The sequence below is a fragment of the Prosopis cineraria genome, unplaced genomic scaffold (genome assembly GCF_029017545.1).
Source record: "Prosopis cineraria cultivar Desert tree isolate PC_DT_omini unplaced genomic scaffold, ASM2901754v1 PC8, whole genome shotgun sequence".
Classification (NCBI taxonomy): Eukaryota; Viridiplantae; Streptophyta; class Magnoliopsida; order Fabales; family Fabaceae; genus Prosopis; species Prosopis cineraria.
This window is the reverse complement of record NW_026555339.1, coordinates 13,582,203-13,602,879: the sequence shown is the minus strand read 5'-3', so window position 1 is coordinate 13,602,879 and position 20,677 is coordinate 13,582,203. Positions and strand designations below refer to the sequence as shown.

Sequence of the window (20,677 nt, the reverse complement as noted above, 5' to 3'; positions counted from 1 at the left end):
AGCTCTTTCTCTTCACAACAATGGGCCTCATAATGCATTATAACCAGGAGGTTTGTATCTAAGACTGATGTTGTTAGTAGCATATTGATATAAACTAATGAAATATGAATTGCATGCCAAATGAAAAGATAAACCACTTGTATAAAACATTCTTGCAATTTTAGCATATAGATTTTCTCTTGCCCCTTGTTGGAAGGCCTTTTCTAATGGACTTATTGCCCTTCTCTTGCTTTGGTTACATTTACTTGTCATAGGATGTAAGGGAGATAAACCTTCAGCTAGGGTGGTAATGGCACTTGCTTTAGCTTGGTCTTATTATCAACATCTTATAATTTTCTCATCTCAGCTAGGCAATACTCATCAACTTTTGAGCATATAGCAATTCCCTTGCCAAAAGTATGTAACAAGTGTCACTTAACTCTAAAGTAAGAGCCATTAAATTCTTTGTTATAATAATTACACCTCCAATATCTATTTCCACCCCCTGGTATGTCCCTATCTTTATTCACCAAAGTGACATAGCATTATAAGGGAGTTCCATCTTTTTGTAGCTCAATTATAGAAGAATAATGAGTTGCTGAATTAATGCTTCCCATAGAATTACTGGCTATAACCATATCTAATTAAAAAAAATTGAAATAAACTAAAATCAAATATGACTAAAACTATTGAAATGCAGATTGAGATTTGAGCAAAATAATATGTAATATAAAAATAGAAAGCAAGTGGGCATAGAATATAGATTCTACGCATGAATATTGCAATGTAACGTACTAAATTAATGAATAAAAGTCAAATTTAAAGGAGAGGAATAGAAGCACAGAATAAAGCATGAGCTTCAGTAAAAAAAATAAAGCACGTGAGTTGAAACAAATATAAATGCGACCACTGAGTAGTCTGAGTTGAAATAAAAGAGTGAGCAACACAATAAAATAACAAACTCATTTCATTTTTCAGTTTCAGCATGAGAGTTGAGACACAAAAGAAAGAGAGAGAGAGAGAAGCAAACTAGGGAACCAACAAAAGATCCTGGACTTGATGCCAATGAGTTGAGCAACCAAGAATGCGTTCATGATGGTGCAAATAAGAAGGCACGATGACTTGTTCTAAGGGTTCACAGAGGAGAACGATGGCGTGATCTGGGACTTAATGAGAAGAGAGCGATGGCCAACTGATTTTGTGAGTTGGCAAAGAATGCTAGAATGGAGAATTTGTGAGGTTTGATTTGTTTATGCTTTGCAAATTAGGGCTTTAGGCAATTTTTTATGTAAAACACAGTGTCCTGTGATAAAGTTATGTCAGCCGTATCGCCTAAACAAAAAATGTGTCGAACATGAACGTACTCACACGGAGTGAGTGTTTGTGTCCAGTGCATATCCGATACGGATACGCCACTAAAATTGACGTATTCATGCTTTTTAGGTTAAGTTGCATAAAGCCAAGGTTTTGGGTATCTCACCTTCAAGCTGGTTTCTAGAAAGCTCCAAGGAAGTCAAATGATGCAATTCAACTAATGATGGGGAGATTGTACCTTTTAAATTTTAGTGGAAAAAGGACCAAGTGTTGCCACATGGCCGGTTTGGTAGTTGTAGTTAACACCATACCAGTTGCAACATTCTATATGGTTCATTGCACTCCTAAGAGGCGCAAGACCCATAGGGATCTATGAAGTTGTGTTTGAGAGAATTGTGAGCCTCTCACTCTCTATGCACTTGATAGAACCAAAAGCCAGGGAGTACAAATGCAGCAAAAGAACGATAATGGAAGCAACAATAAATTACATCTCATATCCACCCTTATTCCCAACACAAGTAGGCTAGGGATATCGATGCAGTATTGTGAGCAATGAAGAACAAATTAGGCAAATCATAAAATGGCCTCCACTAGGATTGATTTGTCTCTAATTTCTCTAGTCTTTGGAGAAATTCTTGCATGAATTTAGTGCATCACATCATTTATTATCTATCTAATAAAAACATGCTATATCATATAGTTGTAAATATAAATTTATTCTTTTATTGATGATGATGGGGAGAGAAAAGACAAGGAAGGAGATTACCAAAAAATTTTTTTTTAAAGATATTAACATATAAAATTTTATTTGATTTAATTGGTATGAACATTGCATGTACAAAGCATGGATGATGTGTTATACCAAATCTATGCAAGAATTTCTCATGTGGTCTAATTAATAGGCCATGTGAGGGACTTCATAGACTTTAATTTCTTAACAAATTTCCATATACAAGTTTGGCTTTATGAATATAAGTAATGAAATAAAGTAAAATATACAAATGGCAGTCTTACGTGTTTAATTTGCATGTTCTCTTTCTAACAACAAGAGAACAATAAGAGCTAAAATTTAACTTTGGGAGAAATCAACAAAAAAATAAGCAAATTAAGTATATAACATAAATATAATTTTTTAGGATGTGCGAATGATATTCCTTCCTTCCTTCTCAGTTTATTTATAAAACACTTGTTTTTTTCAAAATATAAGATATTTTGATAAAAATAAGATTTCCTTCACCATATACTTGTTCCAAATTCCAATACTAACCTTATTATATTCCTTCAATGAATAATATTGGCATTGTGTTGAATATTAATTAACAACTCAGCAATCAAAATTACTCTTAACCAAGATCATGACACATTGTGTCACACCTTGAATTTTCAAAGTGTGACCAGCTGAAATATAAGAAAACTTATATTCCATAAACCTAAACTTTTAACACATCTAACATATTAATTACAATTTTGTCATACAATCATCACTTATATTAAGCCATTGTTAATAGGAACAAATATTCAAGCTTGCTGTATAAATTTTGGTAGAGTCTCCGTTATAAGTTGGATTTCCTAAAATCTCTACAACTTGCCAAAAAGAATGTCCAAGCAACATTCAAAGTTCCACTTTGATACAGTTTATATACACATACAAATCAAAATATTTTAAATAAAGATCCTGCCTATATGATTTGAGGAGTGACTCTATAATGAAAATAAAATGCTTAAATATTTACATTAATCCACAACAAAATTGGAGCAACAAAATGCTTCTTGTTTGAAGGAGTCCCACGAAGTATATTAAAGAACAGATCTACTTCTACTATCTAAATATCAAAAATTCTTTTAGTAAATAACATCCCTAAATAATATTAATAAATAAAAATGATAATCATAAACATATAACACAAAAAACAAGTGACTAATCTAATTATCAATGGTATTAGAAAATATTAGCATAGTTTATCTTTAATAATTGAGTAACAAAAATAGAAAAGAGACAATAGAGAATCATAACCACTAAATTGAGAATATATTATTTAAAAAAAACATAAAAATACAATTCTTAAAAGTGAAAATATAACTTGGAAAACTTGTTTGTTGTTAGGACCTTAACAGAATGAATAATATTACATCCTTCTTTCCACATGTGTTGAATGATACATGGGCCTAGCACCTCTAATACAATATACCCTACTAGTTAGGTATGCCATAGTGTCAAGAGCTAATGAAACTATTGTTAGCAATCAGTATTTTGTGTTTAGTCCTACAAAATATTTTTGCCATGCATGAAGTTCAAAAATCCTTATAATGCAAAATTTTCCTTTAACTTATAAAGTATAAATAACTTTTTCATATATAATTTATCCGGTCTATGTATGTAGAATATTTTTACAAAAACATAATACTATGAGAATACTTACATAATTAAACTCAACTAATGAATAAGCTAATTAAATAATGTAATAACCAAGAATTAAAAAAAATGGGGGTTCATTTTGTGATTTTAGCTTTACAAAATTACCAATATACCCTCCCCTTCATCAGATTTATATTTTTCTCTTTCGCTTCTCCCTATTCAGTCACGATTTCGCAGAGAGAGAGAGAGAGAGACATCTGGAGTGCCATCACCGACCCTTCTCTGCCATTACGGACTTCTCTTTCTCATTCATTCCTCATTCTCGCCAGCGTTAGTGGTGGTCGTTGCCACCTTGCTAACAGGTTCTCCATCATTTCTATCTTTGGTAGGCTTCGTTGTTCCTCGTGCTGGCTTGCCATTCGCGTGTGGGTTTGAGTAGTGGGTGGAGTGAGAGCTGAATCGCTGATCTAAGGTATTTCTTATGGGTTTGTTGCTTCTTGGTCTGGTTCGATTGGTTCAGTTCTTCTTCCTCTTGCGTGGGTTGCGTTTGAATCTCTCCCCTGTTTTGCTGTAAGTTCTGTCTCCTTTGTTGCCTCTGCTGTTATTGTTAATTGAGGTGAGAATCTTAAGGATTCTTTCTTGGTAAATCTGTGCGAGAGAGAGAGTTGATTGATGACTGAAATTATAGAATTTTTGTGTGAGTTATGTTGCTGCCCGTACTGTTATAGGAAGGAGAAGAGTCAAATTTGAACTTGAAATTTATCTTAAAGCTTGATAATAATATACATATGGGTCAACTTTTGAGTTAAACTTATTTTGTTTGAATTGATTGATAATGAAGAATTGGTTAGGATTATGTTAAAAGAGATGAGATATGAAACTTGAGAAATGATGGTTATAAGATGGTCGTTGAAGTTCTTATTAGCAGAAATTGGACTTGATTTTTGAATATTTTTAAAGATTCATTAATTATTGTGGAAAGTATGAAATTTAATTCGGATGCTGCAAAGAATATTGGTCTATGAAATTTATGATGTGATTTTTGGATTTTTGAAGATGGATATTTGTTAGTGAAATATTGAATGCTAGCATTTTTATGAATAGATTGGAAATGATTTCTGTTTCATGCCCTGACCAAATGCTAGTAAGGATTTTCTTAAGAAAAAAAATTAGGTGTATTATAGTTTAATATTGGTGGTGAGTGAGGATGGAAAAAAAAGAAATTATTGTACTGGTTGAGGGTTAAATAAAATTTTAATATGATTTATAGGGAATTTAGAAGAGGAGAAATTTAATTAAAGTTGAGAGGAGAAATTTGAATTCTGAAGATTTCAGGTAAGTGAATAGCATCCCCTTAACTTATTTTTATTTTCATTTTGAATAAATTTTTACTAAAATATTTTACTCTTAAGAACTACGTTAACTTTGGAACTCCTAAAACATTAATGATGGATAATTAGATGATGATATGTACATTTATTTCCTTAAGAAATGTATTTCAAAGATTATGAAACTTGTTGTTTATAAATTTTTGAAAAATTTTGGTTATTTAATTAACACAAGTTTATACATTATTTATGGAATATCATTTTCGGCAAGTACCACATGAAATTTGAAATGATTCATGCGAGTTTGGTAATGAAAATGCAAATTGTATTTCAGAAGTAGTTATTTTTCTCGCGTGATTGAAAAGTAATTTTTAAGAGGACTCTAAATAGAACATTGCTAATAACGGCAGTTCCGTTAGCCCGTAGCGCGCTGTGGTTAATAAGTAGCTAGTTTGATTTTTGTGAGCTTTATTTTCACATTTGTTATTCGTGGGCCTTGTACTCATGTTTGTTTTGTGGCTTCGAGCCGCATTTGGTTAGCTTTACCCTCGTAGATTGTGTCCACGTTTGTTTCGTAGCATTGGTCGCGTTTGGTTACTTACCCTCATGGACTATGTGTTCACATTTGTTTTTATGGCATAAGCCATGTTTGGTTATTTATCCTTATAGACTGTGTGTTCACGTTTGTTACCTGTTCTGTTGAGTTCTCAAAATTCTAAATGTTGACTAATGTGTGTTTTCAAAATTTACATGATTTTGGCTAGCAATTATATCACTCTGATTTATATGTGAGTAAATTGTTTTCTTTAAGTATGATAAAATAATTTACTTTCATTTTACGATTATGGTTACGACTTACAGACTTACAAGTTTATCGTGTTGAATTATTTTTTTATAGTTTACACCATTATTTGAGTTTGATAATTTAAAATTTTAAAATTTTATTTTGGGAATGCTATTCACTAAAAAATTTACTTTGATCTCAGATTTGTTAGCAGATGCTAATCCCACCACTGACCTTTGAAGGGCAATATAGCCACATTGGGTGGAAATTTTAATTGATATTGTTACTTTTGATATAAATATATAAGTCATATGTATTTTGATTTAAAAGAAAGATTAGTGTTTCACATAGATTGTTGTTAGAATTTTATTTTGATCTATATTTATTGTTGCTGGCTGGAAGGAGCTACGCTCCTGATTGATATTATATTTTGTGAAAAGTTTTGCTATAAAATTTTTAAGAGATCCTATTTATAGAGAAGGTTCTGTCAAAATTTTTACAAAAATGATGAAGCCTTGTTACGATAGTTAATATTAAAAGTGTTAGAATTTCTATATGATCATAATATTTTTTTTAAAACAAAAAAAATTTTTATTTTAAGACTCACAGGAACGCGTGATGTAGTTCGCACCCATGCCATTCACCCGCTATTTTTGGAGCGTGACAAATACTTTAAATTAGGTTAATCATAAGGTATAATAAGAAGATATGTTTATAACAATTAAATTAAATAAATAAATAAAAGAAATATAATCATTTCTTTTTATTAGGGAACATTATTTACTTACTTGATATATTATCAAGTTCTTAAAATTCCCTTATTAGAACTTCAATAAAGATTCTTTTCTTCTGGAGTCCCTATTAAATATAATAAATTTTTAAATAAATTTTTCTACAAGTTTATTCATAAATTTTTTCCATGCATCCTCATTTATGCCTCCAAATTCTCCATTTTATTATTAGCCAAACTAAGTGTATTATTATAATATAATCCTAACTATACTTCTTAAATCATCTTTTGCCAAGAATCAATGTAGATAATATATATATATATATATATCATGATTTCCCCATACTGCTACCAAAAACTCGAGCCTTCAATTCTTTTACCCCTATATTTTCAAAAATCAATTTAAGTTTAACATACTTTTAAACCCAAGTCCTGTCAAGAATCAATTAAGTCCAAGAAAAACTAACTCTAAATTCATCCTCTTACAATGTCCAACATACTTAAACGATACGTAAGTGAAATTATCTATCAGAGATGTGTTCTAAAATTTAAGTTCCAGCTTGATTTAGCTCCACCTACTCTCAGAAACACGCATCAGTTGGTAATAAGGAAAAAAATCACAATGTTTAGCAACCCAATCAATATACACCCTGAGTCAAATTGCAAGAAAAGAAAATAAATGGATTAAACTCACTCAATCAGCAACATTTGAAACATAGGAAGGAAGAAGAAGTCGGCCGTGCACGCAGGGGAGTGAAGGAATTCAAATTCTAACTTCTAGTAACAATACGTTGGTTACTCGACGTCCACGCACGGAAGAAAGAAGGAGGAGAGAGAAGTCTCAAGTTCTCTCGGGAACCACTACAGCGGTGAGCGATCGGCGACCTACCTACAACCTTACTAACAAACGAAAGAAAAAGAAAGGGAAGAACAAAGGCGGAGGGGGATTCGACAAGAATAAGCTATGGAGAAGAAAGAATGGAGAATGGACTGAGGTTGGGTGAAGAATCTCTCTCTCTCTGGGCTGATCGAAAATGAAAAAGAAAAGGAGAAGAGAAGGAATATCTGATGACATTATTTGTGTTTTATGTTTTATGTTTTTAAGGGCATTAAGGTAAATTCATATGGTAAAAGAAAATGGGACTGTAATATATATTATGAGATATTACACATTGTAAATAGTACAGATCTTGTTGAGTTTCAATGAAAAACAAGCCTAATTATCACATTAGGATTAAAAAAGAAGAAGTTTTTCAATAAGAAAAACCCTAGAGGCGGATCAGGTATATGTCAAGGGGACTCGTAGCTTCCCAACCTATTCACCCCTTTAATATATATATATATATATATACACATATATATAAAAGATGTGAGGCCTTTTGGAGGCCGTCGAAATGGGGCTTATGGCCTCCCCAGTCCCAATTTAAAAAAAAAAAATTCTCAAAACTCACTTATACTAATATTTGAAAATATAAAACTTTATTGATTCTTCATATTAATTTAAAAATAATATAAATAAATGATTTCACTTTAATTATTTTTATTATTTAAAAATATTATAGAATTATAAATTATTATTATATTATAAAATTACTTATTTTAAATATTAAAAACTAAAAAAGCTATATATATATATATATATTAAATTTGGCTCCCCGCTATCTATACCTTGGTTCCGCCCCTGAGGAAACCTCTATGTAATTAAGGAATTTGTATCTTTTACCAAAAAAAAAAAGGAATTTGTATCAATGTCAACTCAACATCCTCGTTTTCTTAGCATGCTTTGAGTCTTGATGGTGAAGCATTACTTTGCTAGCCAACAAAGTCATCAAAGTGCTGAAAAATACTAGTTAACAGACACGTAGTCCCAAGTCTCTGCCAAGGATATCGTATGTAATCATTTTAATTGATAACAAACTTTAGATGAGATGCAATTATTAGTTCACTTGCAGAAAAAAAATAATGATATGAACACGAGAGAAACTAACATAAATGTTACTTACCTTCAAGTTGAAACTCTGTTTTTGCCGCGCAATTTGACGATGTTTATGGCAACCACCACATGCACTTTATTATATGCATCATTCATGAACTTAAACTAAGCATATTTACAAGATTTGTTCAGAAAAAGTATGCTGCAAACTCCCCAAAATCCTGTACAAATCCGAGTGACAATCTAAATTAAAAACCTTACCTGAAGAATCGTTCGTTATGTTTAGAATTTCCATCATATTTAAAATATGTGATTATCTTCTATTGGCTTTTAGGGACATGATGGAAGTGCAGCACAGCAGAATCGTACATTTCATTTTCCCACGCATAATTAGAGGGATCAAAGCTTTGTAGATTTGTGCCTAGTGAGATTTTTCCAAACAAATTGTTGTGAGATAAGTACATCACTCTTAGACGATCTATTTGTAAATAAAGTAAATTAAAGAACTAAGGTCAGCATTTGCTAATTAGAATGGAATTGATTGAAAAAAAATAAAATGATCAAAGAAGATAGGTAAGCACATTTATAAGGGGGAGGGGTAATTTAGTTTATAGAGTTGAAAATCATGATTTATGAAAATTTTGGAGGATGTGATAATTCTTACATTTATAATATATACTAATGAGTTTAATCATGCTTATCATGGGAGGAAAGGTGATTGAGTTCATTTTTATCTTAATTTTTTCAATCCATTCCATTATATTATAGTAAGCAAACATGACCTAAAGGTTTTTTAAAAAAAAATGAATTAAAGTACACCTATACGTGTCATTAGATGATTAAAATGACATATGTAAGCTCATAATACTTATTAATCTATTCATAGATTAATTGTTATAAATGTCAACCATATGATTTTGTTTTTGGAACACCTTTTAGTGGATCAAGGGCATAATTATAAGGTAATTAAGAATCTTAGACCAGCAAATATAATTTTAAAGTCAATTTGGCTTCACTTATCACTTGATTTATTTTACATTTCAGCCCTGACACTTGCCGATTCTTGTATAGTACATGCTTCCACTGGGCGTGCTGGGAACACACAACAACAATACATATACCTCACAAAAATTTCCCCCAATGTAACTATACCCTACACCACCCAATCCAAAATAATTAAAAAATATACATATACATCACAATCTTTCCCCATCCCACAGAGAAGGGAAAAACACTTCAAACCTTTTAATTTTTTTGGCTAATATTTTGAAATGCAATCTTAATGGAACCTCCTAAATTGATTATTAATTTTAGATTTTAGACCTTACACCTGTTGATTCTTGGACTGCCATTGAACACCATTGAGCATAAGATCCAACTCTCTGGCAAATCTCTCCATGCATTCAGGTGGCAAGCAAACAGGCGCTATCCTACCTTCCTCCCCTTTATTATTGGCATGTCCAATATAAAAAATTAGTCCTTGAAATGTATCCAGTCCACTCTTTGCAGGAACAGCATAGACTGCCTTACCCCAACCAAAATCAATATTTCTAAATCTAAGACTATTCAAATCTGATACTATACATGATAGCATAGTCCCAGAACATGTTGGTCCTTTAGTACCTATCAGATCAGCCACAGAATGAATATACTCGCTATTCACTTCTGCTTTTGCTTTCCTCACTAACTCCAAAGCATACCCTAAGGGACTCTCACAAAGCTTACCTCCAGTTGAAATTGCAGTTGGAAACACAATAGCATTGCCATAATAACCTTTTGGTAATGAAGGGTTTAATCCATTATGTCTAAAACGTGCGTTTACGACAGTTATGATGCGAACGTCTTTGTGTGGGTCTAGCTGTAAAGCTTTTGTTCTACAACGCCAAAGGCATGTCGTGATAATCTCAGATGAGGAAGATTGTCTTAGGCGGTCAGGGAGTAATCTACGGAGGTAAGAAACCTCAGTTGGTCCAAAGAAAAACGAGCGATGAACTTTACTTTTTGAGGAGTTCATGGTTTCGATCACTTCATCGTACTCATGATGTATGCATGTAACGTTTGGTGGGTCTCTTGCATTTAGAAGTTCTCTACGCCATACAGGTAGAACCAAAGGCTCATCTGCACCATTTGCTATGTCAGCGAGGGCATTCATGAATTGGAGAATGCCAGATCCATCGCATATACTGTGATTCATGCGAAGCCCAAAGATGAAACCTCCACACTTGAGTCGTGTCACCTACAATTTGTGAATATAGAGACTATATAGTTTTCTTTATCATAAATAATTTGTGTTGTGTGTTTTTTCACGGTAATAAGAACTAGAGTGTATAAACCTGTATAAGCAAGATGGGACAGTGAAGAATTTTGTCGGAACCAGGAGGAGAGTAAAGTAGCTCTTCGAAACATGGAAAGGGAGGTTGAAGATCATCACCAAATTGTTGAAGAGTGACATCAGCATCAGCTTCAATGAACATCACTCCTTCTCCAATACATTAAACTACGAGTTTGTGACCTTCACCTTCCCTAAGTCTTCCTGCAAATGGATAGTAAAAATATAAGAGCATTAGCTAGTGCGTCTCTAATAACTTTGACGGGGTCTTTTCCAGACATAGAAGGCTTATGATGATAGAAATGTATGGTTGGAATTTGGATTCGTAAGAATTCTTGGCTATCAATGGTAGATAGAAACTTGACTTCATGAGGAGTGGGCTTTGCCGGAGATATAAGCTCCGGCTTTTGTCTCCTCACATTGAAGACGAGATCCAAACCAGATTGCTTTGCCATTAATTAAGTATATACTTCAACGCAAAAGTGAAGGTTGAAGAAGAAGAAAGAGAAATACAAAAACTACGAGTGGTATTTTAGTTGGTTTTATGTTTTCTCTGGATGGAGCTAACATATATAGATAGTCTGCTTTCTGAATGGGTGATTATGAGTGATTGAAGTAAAGGAGGTAAAATGACACTAAAGTACTCCATTTTATATGGTAATTGTTTTAACGGATCGCAAAAAAAAAAAAATTGGTTGTTATTATATAAATTATTCATTTTAAAGTTTACTATTTTAATGAAAAACATCACTAAATGTTTTATTAAACTTTTAAAAGAACCTGTATGATAAATACTCCTCCTTCATATTTTTGATATTCTGTCACTTGATTGTAGAAAAATTTTGTATACTAACATGACATATATGTGTATCTACACACTATTCATGGCTTTCTATTAAAAAATTGAAAATAAAAATAATTTGCACACGCAACCTAGCCCCCATCAACCCGTCTTCTGCTTTGGGCCCACAACCCGTCTTTAATGTGCATTGAAAATAAAACGGGATGAATTAACAATGGTGGACCGAGGACATGATGACAGCACATGGGGTATAATTACATTTTTTAAAGTAATAAATAAATTATTATTATTATTATTATATAAAGTTGAACGTATAAATATTAAAATTATATATATTATTTTACTACAGATAATTGAATAGAATTATTTCAACTTACAAAAATCGGCATTCGCCTAATTTAAATTTCAAGGAAGAGAAAAAACCTATTTGTACTTGGCACATACTCGTTCCGTCTCAAATTATAAGATATTTTTAAAAACCTATTTGCTAAGAACCATAAGGATTCATGCCATGCGTATTAAGATCTAGCCTGACATTCCTTGGCTCATTGCTGAAATCAAGAAACAATCGATCAATTTTCATCTATTGCTCAAAATTTGCTAGATGTCTTAGCTTTCCATCACAAATCTTATTTATCTCAGATTTTTTGCATCCCTTTCATTTGCAAACAAGCGATTGAGTCTTGGTACAATTGGAATATATGACACCTGAAAATCTTCATAGGAGCTTTTTTCTCCTTCTGCCTCGGTGACTCACAGACTGGACAATGATTTTAATGTGTTAATAATATTAATAACAAGATTTTATTAATTATAAAATAAATAATGTATAAAAGATTTGCATGTCTTGATTTTATTATAAATAAGCATTTAAAATATATAAGACTGAACAGTCCTAAAATAGAGAATTTATGACAATTAAGTTCTAGATAAAATTTTCTAAAAAAATAAGTTGTAAATATTGATTCAAATAGTTACAAATAAAAATCTCAGTTGTAAATTAAGAATTATACTTAAAATTTAAATATCTTATTTGTAATTAAAAATCCTGAATTTGCAATAGTCTAAATCTAATATTTACAACTGATTTTACTAAAAAATTTGTTGAGATCTAACTGTCATAATAAATTTATTATTTTTGGAATTTAAAGTTATTCTCCCTTTAATCAATACTTTTTTATTAAATTATTCTAGAATTAAAATAGATAAAAAAAAGTTACAAGTAGGAAAGAGACCCAAAATATTAGAACCTACTCGCAAGTGCATAAACGAGTAGAACGAAGAGTGGAATCAATATATAAAGATAAGAAATGAGGGAATTCAAGATATTATAGAATAAAAATAATACTTGGATATTCTTTTTCCCAAAACATGGTATTATTTAAAAAAAAACTTAGCTGTCAAGAGGTTTTTAAAATATTTTAATGGTATGAGTAAAATACACTTACCTTTCTTCTATTTCACTAAAATTACAAATATTTCTTCACCATTTTTAAAACATACACTTTAGTTCAATCTTTAACACCATTAGGAATATAATGTTTCATTAATAATTCTAAAATTCTTTTTTATTTTTAATTATGTTAAAAATTTTAAAATTATTATTTTTCCTTTTTGATATAATTGTCTACTGTCTCTGCCAATTTTTAAAAAATTTAAATAATAAATCATGTCAATATTACATTAAATTCTTATTTCATAATTTTTTAACTGTGTTTTAATATTATTTTAACCAATTTATATATTTAATTTTTAAAAAAATTTAAAAATATATGCATTTACAAAACAAAGTATTTAAAAATAAATAAAAAATTAAAAATATATTCATTAATTTTTTTATAATTTGAATATTTTTAGACAATATTTATATTTGAATAGGAGTATCTTGGTCCACCATATGTGATTTAACAATTGGGTGGATGAAAATAAATTTTTAAAAAAAATGGAGAGTATGTTTGTGTTTTGTCATTATTAATACTATGGTATTTTTGTATAAGTTTCAAAAATAGAAGGAAGTTATATGTAATTAAAGCAAAATAGAGGGTTAGTCAGAGTATTTTTAACAATGGGTATAATAGGAAAGGATTGAGATCTAAAATAATTGGAGCAAGTATTATAAGTGATTATTTTTTATTGAAATTTTTATTTCAACCTTTTTTTACCAACTATTTCAGCCTATTTAAGACCATTTATTTTATTTTAAAATTTTTCTAGATTTATTTCTAAAATCATTATATAGTTTTAAATAATTTTGATATTTATATATTCAATTTTTTGTTTAACTTTTTTTAGCAAATCAAGTTGGCATACATGGTAGAAGTCTCATCATTATTTAAACATATGGTTGCAGTTTGAATCTCAACTCTTACCACGTAAAAATCAAATTTGTTCATACGGTTATATCACATACAGAGTAGATGGGGAAAATTAACTTTTGCTATCCATGTAGTATATATCATTTCTGCCTCACCAAAAAAGAAAGGGAAAATAGTGACAAAGGACCGGTTGAGGTAATTTATATTAATTAAGAATTAATTATTATTAAAATCTAAATAAAAAAAGTTTAAATGGACTATTGTTAATTTAAAATAAGTTGTTAAAACCTAAATAGATACTTATTGATAAAAAATTAGTCTGAATCGACAAGTATTTATTTAAATAATCTTTAAGTAATATAAATTTTTTCTAACAATCCTTAATTAATATTTTTCCAAAAAGAAATCCTACCCCCACTAATCCTGGGTCCTAGACTCACCCTTGAGTCTTAGGTAAGACATAAATTGTAGTTACTCACACACTGAAAAAAGAAAAACTCTGTTGTGGAAGCAGTGATCATTTGTTGTGGTTACGGAAAGCCGCTATGAAATATAGTCGAAAAAATTTTTCAGAAGATTTCTTGAAACTAGATATAGTTTCAAGTGCATAGAACCTGAGTTAAGATATATAAATGTGGTTATAACTATTGAAAGTATTGTTTGTAGTGCCCTACATTTACATTTAGAAAGGAAGAAGTAGTTTTCACAGTTCTTCGTCCCTCCATGATATTTCTGGGTCAAATCACTTTCACGACATTAATTAAACAATCCAAGCTCGCAATCTTCAATGATCGAAGGATGACATATTGCTTTCCAAAGTGATCTATCTAACATGAATTAATGGTTGATGATATATTAGCCATTAAGATTGCTTAATAAGACCTCCCACCCTCTATGATTTTCTTGGGCCAATTCTTTTTTATTTGAACTGTCAAGCCTCACCATCTTCAATAAACTATCAGGGTACAATCATTTTGTCAAGCACGTGATGCCTAATTTTTAAGTTATATACCTAATGTTGTAGGTCATTCTTACTTTTATGATACCTTGTTGAGAGAATGACAAGTAAGAATCTTAAAAAAATATTAATATTAAATTAAAATTTTTTAACACTGATGTCCCCACATTTTATTACTCCTTCTGTCACATTTTAATATTAAAATTTTTAATTTAATATTAATATTTTTACAAGATCCTTGCTTATCATTCTCCCCAGCTTTTATGGTATGCACTATTACAAAATACATTTTTTACCCCTGTCAAAACTGACTTTTTCATTAAACTTTCGTGGTACTGGTCGCAAGCAAATGTACCTAACTTTTTAGGTAATTCTTCACTTTTAAGGTAGCTAGCTCTATGCCATGTATATGCCATGCCTATTTCCTTTTTTGTAATAATTTAAATTGATCATTATGTCATGGCTGCAACATGTGGGTATCCGTTGAGATGCTTTGCTGTCAGATTACTGGCAAGGATGTTGATTAAGTCAATCATTTATAGTGAAATATGCTCTTTTTATTTCTTTCTCTTTCATCATGACATTACTTTAAGAGCATAATTTGTTATTGATAAGTTTCAGACTACATATTATGACTGTTATAATTTGTTTTTTATTTACTTACTAGGTCAACTAATTATTTATTATTTATTTTAAGAATTTTTTATTTCTTGGGTCATTACAATGCTGGAGGTTTTGCGTGTATAAATATATATTTAAATTAAAGTAACGTTTAGTCTTTTAATTAACCTTTCATAAGATTTTATTTTAGTATCTTAAATTTATAAAATATTTTTTTAATCATTTAACTCTAATACCATTAATTTCATTCACAAAAAATTTTTAAATTTAACTTTTAAATATTGATAAAATATTTTAAAATGTTGATATATTAAGTTTAATTTTTTTAAAAGATAATATCAATTTAAAAACAATTAAAAAATATATTTTATGTAAATTTATAATTTGAATTAATTTTACTCATTTTACCATTAAAAACTTCCCTTATCTTTATTCCCCTCAATTTGCATGGGTAAAATCTAGTTTTATTAACCCATTATATAAGCACTTAATTTTTTTCAAAAAATATTATTAAATAAAATGATAATCTGTATTTGTATGCAATAATGATTATTTTTCTTCTTTACAACAAGTTATTTAGTTTTTCATAAAAAATATAATTACATTAATTATATTTAATTTATACTTAATCATGACTCAAATAAGATTATCTTCAATAGAAATATGCTTATATGAAATTTAAAAAAAAATACCTAACTCTCTAACAAAAAGGAAAAGGCACACCCACCTATACATATACTTCACAAACATTCCCCTAATAGGACGATATTTGTGAACAAATAAAAAGAAAACTATACCTAATACACTAAGGAAAAGAAACACGCACAACAAACTCAAGAATATTTGTGAAGAAGGATTTTCTAATGAGCGTAGAAATGTTTTAGGCTTTGGAAGACGAGAATTTCTTGCACATAACCTTTCTAGTCTCATATTCATTAGAAGTTCGAGACTTCTTATTTCGATAGACTTTTTCTCGCAAAACAAAATCCATGAGAATTTTTTTTTTCTGTGAAAAATTGTAGAAGGAAAAAAACCTTCGATCTCGACCTTGAAGAAAGCTGTTGGGAAAATGTTTCTCTCAGTTTCAGATAAATATAGTTTGTGGAGTAATTAATATTTTGATCCCTATAGTTTATCTTATTTTTAAATATAAATTCATATCTTAAGATTTTTATTTGATTGGAAAATGACTTGCAGAGATTAATTTTTGCCTTGACCAAAGGATGCTATGTATTTAATCCTTTTTTAATAAATTGATCATTTATAAAAAAATTGATTATTGTTAAGCTATTTTTAGATTTTATGTTACATTTTCGTATATCTCTATTTATAAAAATAACTTATTATTTAGTTATATTATAATTTTATAATATCTTTGTGTTTGTCAGTATTTTTATGACATTCTTCTTAATTTATCGTATCAAATTATTTTCCAAACTTATTCAAAATAGTTTATCAAAATAATCAAAAATATGTTTTTTAAAATTCTAATTGTTTTTTAAATTTTAAATAAATATAATACAATTTCATAAAATATATTTTTTTAGAACTAAATATTTTTATCATGTAAAAGCTTTAAAAAGGGCACTAAATTGGATGATTCACTACATTTAATTTAATTTAATTTAATTTTTATATTTAAAATATTTTTTATTTTAATAGACACATAATCTAACTGTAATGAATTTATGATAAAAAATTAAATGTACTATTAAAATTTTTAAAATTAAAATAAAAACATAAAATTTCTTCGATAAAAAATGTGAATTCAGACATCCACATCTAATTTAAATAGTTTATAGATCTCATTATAATAACGAGAGATGAATTATGCTAATAATTAATTAAATTAATAACAACAACAACAACAACAACAACATGTCATATTCATCTGTGACTACTATTGGTCTATGACTGCAAGAACATTCATATAATGTAGATAAACAATGATACTTATAAAGATTTTAGTGAAATTTATCTATTTGTGTGTGTGTGTTATAAAACCTGTAGAAAACATTTCAACTCACGAGTCATGAACATTGTAATGTAACTAATATTAGATATAGAGATATCTATGCGTAAAACATGGCACACAGTTTAGCCATGTATATTAAATAATCCTCCAAGTTCTTAATAAAGAAGAGAAATTCTCCCACTGTTTCCAAACAAGCAATGCACGTTCAATATTAATTAGGCTAACCTGGTTATTAGGTTAAGAGCAACACATGGTTATAAATTTTTGGGAAAACACAATAATCATTGGTCCATATAATTTATTAAATTTTACTTTTAATTCTTGTAATTTTTTTACTATATATGAAATAAATGCCATCTAATTTTGTTAAAATTATGGGAACTGAAAATATTAAAAAATATAAGCATTAAGAACAAAACTCAACAAAATTATAAGGATGGATGATTATTTTTTTCTTAAAACTTTTCTTAAAGGAATCGTCAATGATAATTTTCACAAGTATTATATATATTATATATCTATATATATGGAGAATTTGAAGCCCAAAACCCAAAGCAATATCTCAAATTAAGCACATGCCAATAAATTGACTCGAGGAGAAAAAGATGTCTGATTTAGCTTTTATAGTATAATTATTTTGCAAACTAAACTGGAACATGAAAGCCTTAACAATTACTGTAAACATTGACGATTATTTTTAGCTTAATAATCATTGGTCCATATAATTTATTAAATTTTACTTTTAATTCTTGTAATTTTTTTACTATATATGAAATAAATGCCATCTAATTTTGTTAAAATTATGGGAACTGAAAATATTAAAAAATATAAGCATTAAGAACAAAACTCAACAAAATTATAAGGATGGATGATTATTTTTTTCTTAAAACTTTTCTTAAAGGAATCGTCAATGATAATTTTCACAAATATTATATATACTATATATTTATATATATGGAGAATTTGAAGCCCAAAACCCAAAGCAATATCTCAAATTAAGCACATGCCAATAAATTGACTCGAGGAGAACAAGTTGTCTGATTTAGCTTTTATAGTATAATTATTCTGCAAACTAAACTGGAACATGAAAGCCTTAACAATTACTGTAAACTTTTCTCTGGCCACAAACTTATACAACTGATATGGATAAAACAAATGTCTTGTTATTAATCCTTCAGGTGATGATGGAAGAAGCATAAAAGGATGCCTTGTGAAGCACTCCTCCAAGAAAAGGACTGCAACATCGATGGATCAAAAGTAAAACATAATTTGTTAGCCAACAAAAACTCAGAGAGCCGAAAAATAACGAACAAAACACGTTTAACTCCTCCGAGTAAAGGACTACAGCATCGATAGAATTTTTTATTTCTTGGGTCATTACAATGCTGGAAGTTTTGCGTGCATAGACATATAACGTTTAGTCTTTTAAGTTTTTATAGGATTTTATTTTAATCCTTTAAATTTATAAAGTGTCTTTTTAATCATTTAACTCTAACGTTGTTAATTTCATTTACAAAAAATTTCTAGGTTTAACTTTTAAATATTGATAAAATATTTTTAAATGTTTGACAGACTAAGTTTAATTTTTTTAAAAAAATAACAATGATTGATACACAAAAATAATCATTTAAAATTTTAGGGTTAAAAGATTGAAAATACACTTTATAAATACGCTTTTTAAACTTTTTCAAGGCTTTTCAATGTACTTCTCTTGACACACGGTCATAAATTTTTTTCCAAATCAATAAAAACAACCATATGCAAATATTTACATTTGCATTGATATTTTTTCATTAATCCCTTAATAAATAAATCGCTTCTGTAGTTACCCTACCTGGGATGAATAAGCCAAATTGATTTTTAAAAATACTAGTCTCTAATCTCAACCTATGTTCAATCATTCTTTCCCACAATTTTATTGTATGACTCATAAGTTTAATCCCTCTATAGTTAGCATAATTCTAAATATTTCCTTTATTTTTGAAAATAAAAACTAAGGTACTTCTCCTCCAATCATCTGATATTTTCTTGGACCATAAGATCTCACTAAATAACTTAGCCACCCCACTGCTTTTTCACTTAAATATTTTCATACTTAAATAGGAATACAATTAGATCTATTGACTCTACCATTTATCATTTTCTCACAAGCTTTTTTTACTTCATGCTTGTGTATCCTTCGATAGAATGCCAAATTTCATTCTCTTTCACGAGTTACTAATCGATGTGTCACTCAATCTCAAAATAAAACTAAATTATCCCTGATATAATACAGGGCCAACCTAGGTTATCTCCTAAGAAATTGTTTCAATTCAATTAAAGAGATTATCTAATGGAATAAATCACCCAATAAAGGAAAATTTGGTTACCTAATTACCTATTTAGTTACCTAGTTAACAAGTAATGAAAATTGCTAGCTAAAGTGGATGGTGTGGACTTTTGTTTTTTAAGAAAGTGAAACCCTAAAGTTTAGTTGATTCTAAAATCATTATTTTCATGTGATTAGGCCAAATTAAACTTTTCTTTCCTCTTGACCAAAGCTGTCTTGACTTAAGAAAATTATCTTAAGCTAATTAACCTAATTAGCTAAATTTTCTAGGTTTTAGATTAAAATTCCTAGTTCAATTAACCAATTGGTGCAAAGATTAGCCAGGTAAATCACTCAAATTCTCCCCTCAAATGCCATGACTAAATAATGAAGTGAGCAACTACAAAATTATATCAAGCTACTCAACAACACAAGTATTAACTTCACAAGATTATGCAACATCAATACATTTATTTCACTAAATGAAAAATACAAAATTATGTGCTAAACATGAAGTGGCTGAATCAATCATGGCAGCCCAATGAAGAATTAAACAACATAATCCTCTTCTCTTTACATTAAGATCAAATTCACATTAAAATTTACAAGCCAAGATGATTAAACTCAAGATTAAGGCATATAATTATCTATTAAAAAGAGAAGAGAAAAGGAAAAAAAAAGAAACTTAAACAAATAAAGCTCTAGATTCATCCTCTATCTTCATCTCTCTAGAATTCTACCAAGAAACTTAGCCAACTTTCTTCATCTTCAAGAACCCTAGGAGAAGCAACCCTTGGCCAAAATCCATGGAGTCTTGGATGAGGAAAGTGACCTTGGATCCTATTGAGAATGGAAGGGATAGGATGAGCAAGATGAATGAGGAAGAATGTTATAGGTTTTGTGAAGGTTTGATGGTTAAAAATGGAAGTTAGGGTGTTTGAAAAT

General features: G+C 29.4%; 1 pseudogene; it reads right to left on the bottom strand.

Moving 5' to 3' along the window:
- Positions 1-9,462: 9,462 nt before the first annotated feature.
- On the bottom strand, positions 9,463-11,275 carry LOC129319090 (benzyl alcohol O-benzoyltransferase-like; annotated as a pseudogene).
- Positions 11,276-20,677: the final 9,402 nt, after the last annotated feature.